Raw genomic sequence first — 13695 nt, 5'->3', positions numbered from 1 at the left:
ATAAATCTCCAGGAGACTGCTGAGAGTTACCCGGGAGATAAATGATAGGGCGTTCATTAAAATAAATATGAAATGTTTAATCCAATTTATACAGCAGTACTGTGGGTTTTTTAAATTAGTAGCAACGCCTTCCTGATGAAAAGTCTATGCACCATAATCCATAACTAATATACACAAGCACATGGGCACGTTTGTGTTGCATGTCATGGGCACAATGGTGTTCCAGAAACCTCCTGGAATAGATTTAAAGAGTGTGTGCAACTGTAGCTGCAGATGCTGGCTTTGATGTGCCCCACAGGGGTAGGAGCTCTCCCCTATCATGTGACATCTTGACTGCTCTAAACCTGCAGCCTCACGCATGAGGTTGGGGGACACTGAGGGCTCTGAAGTGCCATGGTCATGTGTGTAGATTCCACCCCCCTGTGGCACTTCAAGCTGGTGCCCCATGAAAGGTCTGCAGGTACACAGTGCCCCCTGCCCCACTTCAAAAAAATAGCTCCCACTTGGAACAAAGCCCATGGGACCTCCCTCCTGCCACCAGCTGGGACTGGCCATTCAGGTGGGAGGGAGTGGGTGGAGGGCTCTGGGAATGGTGGGGCCAGGATGGGCAGTGTCTATGAGGTTGGAGGATGAGTCAGGGGGATTGGGAATAGTGAGGCACTGGGTTGGAGGTCTGGGGCTGCCAGTTTACTTTCTCCTACCAGCTCAGGGTGGCAGAGCTGACAGCTGCACAGCTCCTGGTCTATGGAGAGCAGCTGGACTTTGCTGGCCCCTCAGCTGTCAAGGTGAGGGGGAGTGTCTCTTTGCAGGGGAGCACTGCACACTGGGGCTGCTTGTACACACCACAGGGGTTTAATTTGGTTTAGTTCTCTGTAAATTGAAACAGTGAGTTTTTAAAAACTCACTGAATTTTAAAAATCCACTGAGCTGTGTGAGGGCCCCCAGGAGGCACCTACCCACTGGCACTTGGCCCAGATGGTCCCAAGGGGCACTGCAGTCACGAAAGGAAGCACCGCGCTGCCACACAACTAATATCAGGCTTGCCACTTTTTTCTTCTTCAGTGGGGCCTGCCTGCACGGGCTGCCACCAAGTCCCACAGCCCCTGAGCTGTGCAGGGCCTGCCAAGCTCTGAGCAGGTCAGCTTCCAGCACTCCATGCACTGTTGAACTTTGTTAGGTAGCAAATTAAACACCTTGGAAGTGTTTTATCTTGCTACATACCAAAATAATTTAAAGTGGAATACGCCACTGAGCGTGTAAAAAAACAATGCCAACACCATCAAAGCAGGGCAAAAGGCTATTTAAGCCACTTTAAAAGCCAATTTTGTGGCATGTATAAAGTCCCTGGGATACCAGAAGTCACTGCAGTGGCTGCATTCGAATGGAAAAGTGCACAAGCATTTCTACAAACAGATGAACTGCAAGTTCATCCTAAATCTATGGGGTGGAGATTTCTACCATGTTGGCCATCTTTCATCTGGTTGAAGCCCTGTGAATGCTTGTACACTGAGCATTTCAGCCAGTACAAGTGCAGCTCCACACAGACTTAACACTTGTATGCACCCTTAGGGTAGAAACTGAGAAAATGTCACAGATTTCACCTTAAACGAAATCTGTAACGTCACCAATATGTTTGTAATCATGATACAAAGGACATATAAGATAATGACAGGTGAATGCCTCAAGGTTCAGGATTTCAGTTTAGAGAAGCCCAACTCCCTGGTTTTACTATCAGGATAGATAGATATCTTGCAAATAGCAGTTTTGTAGGATTTGCAGAATCTCAGTTTTGAAGCAGAGTTATGCAGAGCATTCATCGCAAAAAATATTCATATTTGCTTCCTTCTTTTATAAATCCACCTGGTTCAAAGAGGACAAACAATAGCTAAATTTGGGAGTTTGGCTTTGAGCCTGTATCTACCCAGATCAAAACTTACTGGATGAGAACTACCAAGAAACAGCATTTGAAAAGATTCAAAACAAATCCATGTGAGCCAATGCTCATACCATTGTGGTCAGAAATACTTTGGGAAAACAGGTCATCTCCTGATATTTCAGGACCACATTTTCAAAGTTAGATGTGTGCAATTAGTCCAGACATTAGCACATGGCCAATTTTGTGTGTGAATTCCCAGTTGGGAGATGAATAAATAAGGTATTTGCATAAACAAACAGTAGTTTTCTTTTACAACACATGCATGAATAAATATCTGATTTGTATATGCATGTGTTTATGGGCACATTAAATACATGCAAATGCTTAAGAGCTAACATTGGAAATACTCCTCTCAATATTCAAGTTTCCTGTGTGGGTCCTAATCAGGAAAGACACGGGCATTTCCTTGACCTTAATTATCTGGGCACATTTTAAATCAGTTCTTATCTCACCCAAACCAGTTCACCTAAGCTTTGCAATCTGCATGAAGGCGCTTCTTGTGTCCAACTTTTTCACCAGAAATACAGATCACTTCTCTCAGGTATTTACAGTTCATGAACAATCTAAATTGAAAGTTCTTCTCCTTTTCTTCCTTCTGGTTAAGGATTTCAGTATTCAAGGACAACAGGGGTCCATTTTAAATTGCAACACAGAGAGCACTTAGCCTGAATGTAACTTTTATTTCACATGCTTAATTTTAGTAAAAAATTAATATGCTGTGTGGTTTATCTGAGAGAAAAGCACATGCCACTTACAAAACAATTCCACAAATATTTAGCTCTCTTGTGTGAAGCAGTGGTAGACCTAAATGTAATCAGAGTAGCAGAAGAATTCCCCAAATGCAGTAAGAAACCAGACCTGTCCATCTACTTTGCTAGAAGACGAATATGCTAGAAAAATAGTAGGAGCATGCTTGCAGTTTCACAGAATCTCTTACAACGAGTCATTATTTTCTCTTTTGTGAGTTAGGAAGCAGTCATTACAGTTCTACCTTTTGCAACATAAAAGATAATGATGGGAAGAATCAAGATATCCCTACGGTTGCTCTGAAATTCTAGCAAAGTCCTGATATATTTTTTGCAAATTCCTGTTCTTAAGCGCACTTTGTATGCGTTGGATTTAAGTACAGACTGATAGACTGGCCCAGACAGAGCACAGTTTCTATCCTGTGGTGTGATCTCATCATATAGGAACAGAGGTACAGCAACAAAGCGGTACTTCAGGCTTCCTGATTCTTTGGACCAATCTACTTAAAGTGAAGGTTCTAAGTATTATGCCATGCAAATGCTAAAAGTGTGCTAGTTTCCCCCTTGATGATGGTAGGCCATTTTAAGTAGTTCTACTGTTATCAGCAGGACTACTGTGAAAGAGGGAACTAGTGAAAGATAAGACACAGCAGTGAACTATCAGAGATCTCACTTTCATCACTGATTGACATGAGGGAAGCAGAAGTATTCTGTCTGGTCTTTCAGCAGAATGAATAATCATGTTATTTAAGCATAATGGTCTCAGTGTACAGAGTATGTACATACTACAGAACTGGACAAAATACCATATTTTCTTCCATATGATATACACCCCCCCCAGGATATAATACCATATTTCATGGTGTACGAGATGACACAGTGTATAAGTAGACCTCAGATTTTTCATTAAAAAAGGAAGTTTTTTCATAGATCTGGTGTATAAGTTGGGCAGGCAGCCAGATGGGAAGCAAGCGGGTGGGTGCAGAGCAGCAGTAGTGAGCAGGAGGGTGCAGAGCAACAGCAGCAAGCAGTGCTTGCCAGGCAGGATGTGAGCAGGAAGACGCAGAACAGCAGAAGCAAGTGGCACTTGCTAGGTGGGGAGCAGCAGAGCTTAGCATGGGGAGGAGCAATCTGTGATTTTGAAAAGAAGTAAAGAGTCTCCAGGGTTGTGAAACAGGAGAGAGACCAAGAGTAGCTAGCAGATTAGAAAAAGTTAGCTTGATTAGTTTACCATCAAGACCATTATATAGGAGGGACGATCAATAAACCATCAAGTCAAATGATTTCCTCAGCTGCCTGAATAGTAATGACACAGCTGCTGCACCATGGATAAGGAATCAAAGCAGGATGCTTCTATCTTGAGCAGAAACTCAGATTCCCTGCTTAATACACTGTAGCCCTTTATGTTTGGTTTGAATCCTTTTAGCTTGCATTATAGTTACTTTAGTAGGCTTTAACTATGTTAACTTTAAAACAGGCCATGTTAGCATACATGAGGTTAAGGGAAGTAATGTAAAAGTAACTGAATCACAGAAACGTCTTGAAAAGACAAATCAGTCTTAGGACATCAAATTTTGATTAGAAGTTCAAGTCAGTGTGTTCTAGCTTCACCAACAGGATGGCATAAGAGCACCTCCTTTCTAAACATATTTGTTGAAGTTGTTGTTACGTAATGTTGTAAGCCTTTGTTTGAGAAGGGGGGTGAAGTAGGGCTCAATGCTCTAAATGGGTTCCTTTGGCTTTCCTTGCTGAGGTTCCTGTTTCCAGATATAATGAAGCTCCAGTGCCTCTTAGAACGTAGTCTCTGAATTATCTCCCTAATAGTCTGGCCGCTTTAGAAATTCTTAGGATTTTAACACTTAGACATTCTAAATTGTAAGACTGTTTATTTCTGTGCTTGGACCATAGAAGTATATCTAGATATATGTTGTGTTATCCTTTATTTGGTAGCAATATTCATAATTGGAACTTCTAATAAAGATTGCTTCTACACATAGGTGGTGGAAGAAAATATTATTTGGGGGGGGCTGCTGCTTTTGAGTGTGTGGGGTGGTGCAGAGGGGGTGTGGGGCACGCTCATCTTACCCCCACCCCTCTCTCCTGCAGGGCCGGTGAGGGGCCGACGCGCACTGGTGCTGTACACGGTGGAGGAGCTGAGTGCATGTGGGGTGCTGGCCGGGCTGCATGTAGGATGGTGGCACTGTGGTCCTGCTGCTGTTGCTGGCCACCGCAAAATTCATTTGAGGAGGGGCTAAGCCCCATTAGCCCTGACCTTTCACTGCCTATGCTTCTATATCACTTCATGGGAGGTCTTGTTTTGCATGAGAATGGTTTTGTTTTGCATGTAACAAGAAAACCTCAGGTCCCCCAAAAATGCTCCCCCATTTTGTGGGGGGCGTGATTTTGTGGGGAAGGTTGTGTGCTATATGCAAGAAAATACAGTAGATGGGAAACTAAATACAGTGTGAAATTTGACATCCTCACATTTGTGAGTTGCAGCTGGCTTACATTCAATATAAACAACTTTAGAGAGTAAAACTAACAGAATCTAGCCCAGAGTATATTAAACTACATAGATATAATTAGGTTACATTGACTAAAAAGCAGATGGTACTTGATGACCCATGATAATGTGTATGGTGAATTTGGCAAAATTAGATTTGGATAATATTTGCATTTTTAACATCCCAATTCATTCAATAAGCTTTATGAGATATATTGGTATGCCCATTTAAGGCAGAGAGATCAGAGATAGGTGAAATTCAGGCAGCTAAGGCTTGGAAGAGACATTTAAGAAAAATTAATACAATTGTACTGTATGTTAATTCTTACACTTTTCTTCTTCCCTAGATGATTACAAAGGCAGACATTGTTCTGAACAAATCTGATTCTAATTGACACAGGCATCCATCTTTTTCAGGTGCATCAGGCTAACTTGTTATATAGAACAATCCCAAATGTCAAGTGTGCAGTACCTCTCTCATTAATAGAGATGTTTTCTTCAGCGAAAATGCACAGTTGAGAACGATATTCAATACTGTCCTTAACCTATTATTAGAAATTTAAAACAAAAACAGATTACCTCAATTCTAAATACAGTACCAAAAATAGGAAATAAACAAAAACAGTTATGGAAAACTGAAGGAATCCAATCTGTCCACGTGCTAAAATGCTAACTAAACCACTTAGTAAATCTAGCATCTTTTCCCCTCCAAATATGTATTATTTACAGCAATAGATAGATTTTCTGCAATTGTGTATTCAACATGAAAGCAATTGTTTTACTAAAAAATATTCCAATAATGGAAACGGAAGAGAACTTTTTGGATAGACAAACCCATGCACTTTTTTAGCACACTAAGGTATTGAAGTCAATGAATAACATCTTTGCACCAAGTGGTCTCAGTGCCCAATATCAGGATATCACCATTAAACTGACTTCAAATGTGCACAGCTCAGAGCAGTGAGTTCTCTTTTCACAGAGGCAAAGCCATTGTCTGTAGCTAAAATTTCCACAGGCTCTAGAGGATCATGTACATGGGGTCCAATGCAGTGCAGATTTGTCTTACATCTATAGCCCTTCTCATTCTACCAAGTACTGCCTATTACTAAGAGTACCTAGATCATCCTTTGCTCTCCTCAACCCTCAGATACCCAGACTGCAGAAAACATTTCCCAAATACTCAGTGTGAAGTTTAGCATACCCTTTTTGCCTCTCTCTGTATAATCAATTCCCACTCATTACTGAGAACAGTTTTTAACTTATGAAGTCCTTTACTCATCATATTTTATCAAGATATTAAGTCCCTATGTTGTGAAGGTCACCCCAACTGCAACTGGTGCTAAAAGCTTCCAAGTCACCAGCTGCAGTCCCTAGGAAAGATTTAAAGACAAAAGTTTATGCATTCGTTCTAAATTCCCTGGCTTAAATCATGAATTTAATATTGTCATGAAATTGTTTCTAACATTACTCCTATCTCATTTTTCATTTTCAACCACCGCTACAAGAACAACAAAAATAATGCCTGTCCAAAATCCAAAATGTATGTGGTACTTCACTTGACAAACCATGGAGATTCTCAGGGACATTTTAAAATAAGTACTATTGTGTAAAACCATATATTAAAGGTCGTTTAAAAATAAACAAATAAATAATGGGACTGAATTTGGTTGATGGACTATGACAGCTCATTTGAAGCTGCTAAGAAATGGCATTTCAAAATGGATATTTAGGGACTACTTAAAGTGAGTATTATTTACTTTCCAGACCATGAGCTATTTTGCAAATCTAGATTAGGAACTTCATACAAAGGCTTATTTTTAGCTTGACATATTCTGACAACCAAACATATTTTCTTTTCCAATTTGTAAAGGCATATACTTTGCCAGAGTAACAACACTGGGCTATAACAATACTGTCATGCTAATGACACTCCCTTGGTCTTTCATTTTGATCTCATCACAGAAGGAATTTTTTACTGCGTATTGAGGTAAATGTGAGGTATCTGTCACAATACAATAGGACAATATTTCACTCAACACACATATAAAAAAGCCATATAAATCCCAAAGGCAGACACTCACTACTCAGAGAGGTGAACTTGCAAAAAGGTTCCAAAGTGCCATACGATTTGGGTAAGAAATAAAACAGTTAACTCTTTAGCTTAATATCTCCCACATAGAAAAATGGCCTGGGAATGTTGTGAGTTTAGGCTCTTTTATGAAGGTTTTACAGAAAAAAGGATCTCTCTTCAAGAACAAAAGTAGTTCAGATTTTTATTCTTTTTATGTCTTGGGATTTATATGGCTTTGTTTTTTGTTGGGTTTTTTTGTATTGACTGAACCAACTTGCCTATTCCTAGATTGGATCAATAGTGAGACTATCTTTAGTCCAAAGATTAGGACTGCAACCAATATGTCATGCACATACCTGTTTTTTGGTCTTTTTTATTGTAATTGAGTCATTCTTCATTAAGCCATCTAGATAATTTTCCATAATAGCTCATTTAGTTCTATTAGTTATCATGCTGATATCAAGTACGTTTACTTCCTCTTTATGTAGCTTTTCTTCTGCCTGCCGAACTAGCTCACGACCTGAAATGTAATGATTGGTGAGATGATAAATGATGAATAGACGGATAAAGCCTGAGAGAGAAAACCCTCAAAAGAGAAATAAAGTTGTGAAGAAGCTTCCCCATTTTTAAATGAAACATAAATTTTAGGAACAGGGTTATGAGATTTCATGTCAAGAATGTAAGTACTGAGGAAGTTTTTGAGAGGTGCATACACTGGATGTGGACAAGCTTAGGACTAGTATGGTGCATTATACAAGGATTTATTTTAAAAAGCTTATTGTTTAAGTTTTGTTTTGCTCTGAGTGCAGAGATCTATGGTGCTTGCGACTTATCATGTAAACATATGTTCAGTTTTTGAGATGATATGAGCAGCAGATATACTCAGCCACGTGAATATGGCTGAATAATTTTGGCCAATTCAACACCCAGATTTGCTTGCCCCTCCCCTGTGTGGAGCTTCCAGCACTGTGAATAGAAACATAGCTGAGATGCAGGAGAATCTATGCTCAGTGCTCCTCTACTCTGTCAACCGTACCTTTTTCCAGGCAAAGTAGAACTAGAGGATCACAAGTTAGTCTGTTTAGCTTGGCTGGGCAGGCACCTTCCTATTTTCCTAACAAACAGCTGCGGATGAGTGGTGAGAAAATCCCTCCTAGATCCAAGATCCATATCTTGAACCTGTTAGTAAGAACTTCCACATGGTCTCCCACATTGCTATTTAAGTGCAAAGGGGAATAAAGATCATCTCTTCTAACAACCCCATATTTTTCTTTTCTTATAGCCAGTAATAATAATCCTCCCACGAGACCCCTTTGCTTTCTAGTTTCTGAGCCTCTAGGGAGCCATCTGAACACTTTTTTTCCAAGTTTCCTTTACAACCACAGGGAACAGAGACTTTCTTTAAAAAAAGATGGGCAAAGAGTCTCGAATAATTACAGAGCTCCAGGACCTGGGGCTGTCTAAAAGCCGCACTCTATTTCAAAACTCAGCAACGTTAACACTGTGAGTATGTAGTCAGGGATGGGTGTATAAAAGTTTAAGACTTGTTAGGTGGTAGCAGTTTATACCAGGAGGGGAAAATGAAGCTGGTTTTTTTATTTGTAAGTTAGGGAGCATGAAGGATACAACGATCATCATGTTGTAATATTATGAGTACAGGTAGTCAACCTGTGGCATGCATGTCACTGGTGGCAGATTGGGGAGGCAGCAGGCAGCACAGAAGCAGATAGTGCAGGAAGCAGAAGCTGAGCAGCAGATCAGAAAAAGGGAGGGGATAACAATGGCACTCAGGGAGTGGCTAATTTGTGGCGCATATGCCAGAAAGGTTGACCCCCATATATTAGACTAGAGAATCCTCTGCATATCTGTACTGATCTGTTCCCTAATCTCTAAAAGCACTTAAACGTCTGGGCATCTCTAAATGTATATTTCACACACTGTGAGCTCTGTCCAATGCTATATGTCTGTATATTGCAGATATGTAATAGTCCTAATAGAAGGATACCATAAAAAGGCATTTAATAATGAATTAGTGGGTGGGTCTACATGTTCATTAATGCACTTTTGCTACCGCGCATTGAGTTTAGTACCTGTAATGTGAGGTATTAACTAAATATACATTAGGCTGCCCTAATGGGTAGTAGCAAAAGTGCATGCTTTTTCAGTGATGCTCAATGGAAAATTGCCTATTTTTACTGTGCATTGTCATTTTAGCACAGTTTTTGCCACGATGCTCTAACTCACAGTAAAAATAGGCTACTGCACATTAAAGCGCATGTGTAAATGTGCATTAAAACACATGTGTTCAGAACTAGAACAGATCTCACACTTAGGGCAAGTACAGGAAATAGAGACCAGTTTGCCTACCTGCTTGTTCTGCTTTGTCATGAATGTTGAAGGCATTTCTGGGTTTTTCTTTAAAACCAATAAATAAATAAATTTCAAATTGCCCAAACACAAAGAGCACCTTAAAATTGTAAAATACTCTATTTGAGCTCTCAAGAGAGAGTAACTTTAAGGGTACACAGCAATATTTAATGCAGTATAAAACTAAAATATTCTGAGCTAGGAGTTGGTGCACATGTTTATGACTGTATCATAAGATACTAAAAAAACAGCCTTGAAACACCCTGACACAACCTTAACCTCAGAAACACTAGCAGATTTTGCTTTTAAAATAGAAGAAGTTATACAACAGACAGTAATATTTCCATGCTAAAAAACAAACATAAACCAATAAACCCTGTAAACCTGACTGCTTGGGGAGTTCATGTAAACCCCCAAGCACTGAGAACACTTGCCTATAAAAATATACAACCTGCGCAGTCAGGGACTGAGCTGGTGCCCAGTTCTTTGTGATGCACAGGACCCTGGTACTACTGAAAACTGTTGTTCAGATGCACAAGAAGATACAAGAAGCTTGACTGGGAGTGTATAATTCCTCCAGATCTTCATGGTTTCCTTTTCAACATCATTACAGAAGAATGGGGATAAATGATTGGATAGCAGGGGCCAACAGATCCATCAGGAAGAATCAGACCTACCTACAGGTTATAAAAGGTCCCTAATTTCAGTGGGGAAGGAGTGGTCTTCTTCCTACACGAATTTACATGTGTAGGACTAACACCATGCAACATATGGGATGGTATGAATGGAAGAGTAAATAGAAGACAAGTGGATCTTTCTATTAAAGTTCAAGATGTCACACAAATTTTCAGGCTTTTAATTTTTTTTTTTACATATATCATTTTAAATATTTTGTCCTTACAGTGTAGACAAGGCGGGAGTGAAATGAGATACTTGTGAGGTGGATCCAGCGCATCTCTATGTAAACACAATATATGATTCATATAACCTACATCATGACTTAGAGTGTAAAGCATGGCTTCACACCGTCCACATCCTTTTAGCTGCTTGTTCTTTAAATACTATTTCATAAGCATGTTTCTCAAAGCAGATAAAGCACTGGGATTAAAGAGCCTACTGTAGACAAGTTATGAGCCTAAAATTTACCAAAAAATAAAGTAACCTTAAAGCAAGAGATACAAATGAGTACATGGCTTCTGTTGTCTGAACAGAAAGTGTTTGGTTTTACTTCAAAACAATAAACTTCCTTAATTCTTTCCCACAGGAATTTCCAGTGGCAATACTGTTTAATCTCTAAACTATGATCTGTCATATTATTTCAGTCATTACTCTTCCTTTTTTTTTCCCCTTTCATATGAGCCTCCCAAGGTAACTAAGTGTAATAGATACAGCACTGCTTTGGTGAAAATACTTGAAACAAATATATTCATTAAATAATTAGCTTTCAATTCAGAGGATAGGAAGTACAAATAAGTGATGGTTTCATAATCACATTTACAAAGATTACTGCTGTAATTGTTGTTTTGTATCCCTGATGCCGTGATGGGTTCTGTTTTCCCTGTTTGTTACTCCAAAAATAGTTCTTCTGCAATATATCTTTGAATGCAAAAATACTGAGGGAATGGAATCACAACTAACGTGGAATCACAACTAATTCCTTCTATCAAGCCATGACTATGATTACTTTCAGCCAATAATTAACAGATGTGGGCATTTACATCTGGAGGGGAACAAGATGGTAGCATCACTAAACAGTTCAGTACTTTATTTATGACATTATGCTAATGAACATTTTCTAGATCTTGGTCCAGCTAACTTCTTAACCTGGGTGGGATGAAGTGGGGAGGGGAAGGAATACAACAAGATACAAAAATTGAAATAAAAAGTAAATCAGCTCCTCCTAAACATGTGTTTTAAGTCAGCACACAAACTTAACTTTGGTTATGTTTAGCTGTGTCAATTGACTCTCACTGCATCAATGTGTTCTCAAAGTTGACAGATTATCTACCATGAGTGGGGACATAATGTAGCCTGGCGCCAAAGGGAAATGTCAGCTTCTCAGAGAAAGGGCTTTTCAGACTCTTAATAAAACGAAATAATCCACAGTATTATATAGCATTCCAGCGTATGTATAAAGCAAGTCCATGTATATGCAGAATGTTATGTTTCTAGGATATACAACACATGCTTTGGCTTTTTTACTTTACTTCAAATGGTTTCACATTGGTGTAAGACTACTGAGGTCAGTTCAGTTCTTTCCGACTGGCACAAGGGCAAGGGAAAACAGTTTTAGTTCCTTTGGACTTTTGTCATTGCAATAAGGCAAAAATATTTTTCTTTTTAAAGAAAACAAAACAAAGTGTATTGCAGAAACTGCTTGGGAGGGAAACTGAATAGGCTATTTCCATCTGTGTTTGTGGAAAGCTGATTTTTGCAGTTAAAGAACAACTATGATTGCTACTCTACACTAGTAGCAACTATAGTATGGAGAGACAAGTGTTTACTTTGCCACAGTTTAAGAGAAAGTGAGAAACAGTAAATCAAAACATCTGAGCAGCCTCTGTGCTCTACTCTGTTGTTCAGCTCTATGCAATTAAAATTTGATTGAATCTTTCTTACATGAATCTTTAGCCTTCCCTTATCACACCTGGATAACAGGTTTCATTCAAACAATATACACCACTCTAAGAGATTTCAGTAAAAAGAGCCACCTGTACAAAATATAAAAACAGAACAATGATATATAATACCATAAACAACTGCTTTTCAAAGAAGCCCTAGGAGAAGTTGATAAATTAACTCATTTCAATAGTCTTACCTGGTACACTATTATTAAAGGTCCAAACCTTGCTGTCTACTATACGAAGCTCTTGGCCACTGGATGAAGTCAAAATAGAGTACTTGATCATGATAATCCCAACCTGTCACGGACAACTGCATTTCTCATGGCACCACATTCAAATTGTTCCAAATGAACCTGTAAGACACAGACATTCCTTCATTTTAATGGAAAAATAGTCAACCATGTCCTAGGACCAGGAGGCATCACCACTTAATCAATGAGTACCTCAAAGTTGTGTGTACAAAGCCATAAATGCTTCTTGATAAACATCAAGGCCAGAGTCTGTGGAGCTATGCTTCACAGAAATTGTTTTTGCTGAATACATGCTAGTTTTCCATGTTCTTACTGATCTATTAAAACTGTCGGGATTAACAGAGTATTTGCTTTTCGAAAAGTAACAGGCATTCTCCATGACTTCACTGCATATATAGGTGCAGGTCTCTTCTCAGAAAGGGTCCTTTTCAACACTCCTCTTTCAAACAAAGCTGTTACTGTTAAGCCAAAGGGAATTTTAAGCTAAAAAAAAGGATTCTAGGCAGAACCGAGGGAAATTACATTCAGGTGTTCCCTGGTAGGTTTCCCACATGGCTTTCATTTATTCACATGTATTTAAATAGAAAATCTACCCGAACACCATACAAACCCACATTAACCAACAAATCAAAAAGTAAATCTACCCAGCAATAAAAAAATAAATCACATATACTTTTCCCACTATAACTTACACTGAGGGGGAAAAAAGGCAAAATATAAAAGATAAAATATGTAAGGCCAGGAACTTGCTGATATAAATGAATGTGGCTCCACTTACTGATATAAATGAATGTGTAGTCCATTAGGTTATACTGATTTATCTGGCCCTCCATGCTGGCAGAATGCTAAGGTTGTGCCATTTAAAACAAAGAAACAAATTAAGTATCCTGCTGCAATATTCACTCATTTGTGTTGCAGAATTTAAATCATGTTATTCATAGTTTCATAGTTTCATAGATTTAGGGTCGGAAGGGACCTAGTAGATCTTCTAGCCCGACCCCCCGCCAGGGCGGGAGAACAACAAAACCCCAAAACAAAAACAGGACTCAAATGAGTCCAGCCAGGTAGGCATCCAGCCTCTTCTTCAAGACCCCCAGGGTAGGGGCCAGCACCACTTCCCTTGGAAGTTGGTTCCAGCTCCTAGCCGCCCTAACTGTGAAGTAGTTCTTGCGGATGTCCAATCTATACCTCCTCTCC

The 13695-nt window shown here is 39.4% G+C and overlaps 1 protein-coding gene across 1 annotated transcript in view; it reads right to left on the bottom strand.

Annotated features, from left to right (window-relative positions):
• LINGO2 (leucine rich repeat and Ig domain containing 2) overlaps window positions 1–13695 on the bottom strand; it is an 880510-nt gene that overhangs the window by 369465 nt on the left and 497350 nt on the right. The window contains exon 4 of the mRNA XM_019517028.1: window positions 12442–12600. The gene's annotated coding sequence lies outside the window, so the exon portion shown is untranslated. The remainder of the gene's footprint in view (window positions 1–12441; window positions 12601–13695) is intronic.

Source organism: Gavialis gangeticus, unplaced genomic scaffold (genome assembly GCF_001723915.1).
Source record: "Gavialis gangeticus isolate Ggan-Ray unplaced genomic scaffold, GavGan_comp1, whole genome shotgun sequence".
Classification (NCBI taxonomy): Eukaryota; Metazoa; Chordata; order Crocodylia; family Gavialidae; genus Gavialis; species Gavialis gangeticus.
The sequence above is the reverse complement of the archived record's forward strand: the minus strand, read 5'-3'. Positions and strand labels throughout refer to the sequence as shown.